Source organism: Nannospalax galili, unplaced genomic scaffold, assembly GCF_000622305.1.
Source record: "Nannospalax galili isolate Female #2095 unplaced genomic scaffold, S.galili_v1.0 scaffold510, whole genome shotgun sequence".
Classification (NCBI taxonomy): domain Eukaryota; kingdom Metazoa; phylum Chordata; class Mammalia; order Rodentia; family Spalacidae; genus Nannospalax; species Nannospalax galili.
Genome location: NW_008329677.1, coordinates 100,973 through 101,488, shown reverse-complemented (window position 1 = coordinate 101,488; position 516 = coordinate 100,973).

Genomic DNA, 516 nt, shown 5'->3' with positions numbered 1-516 from the left:
ATTTCCAGGAAAGCTCATGTCAGGCCATTAATTAAACTTCAACAGATTTGAAAAGAGAAATCAGAGAATTTATCTTCTCTAACCACAACAAGATGAAGTTATAAATCAACAACAGAAGGAAAACTAGAAAATTCACAGCTTAGTGGAAAGTAAATGACAGACTTAAAAAGCTGGTGAATCAAAGAATAAATCACAAGCAAAAGCTGAATATAGATATGAATGAAAACAAAACCTCAACACACCCACATGCATGGGCTGTCATGGAGGCAGTGCCAAGGAGGGAATATTAATGTGCAAGATCAATAACTTAATTCTACAGTTAGGGGAGCTAGAGAAAATACAAGCAATCCAAAAATAGAAGAATGAAGGAAAAAAAGGTTAGAGCCGATATTTAAAAATAGAAAATAGAAAAAAAAAGATCAACAGAAACTAAAGTTTACTTCTTTGAGAAGACAAAATAACGAAGTATCTTTCTTTCAATAGATAGATGAAGGAAAACAAAATTTAAATGACCGA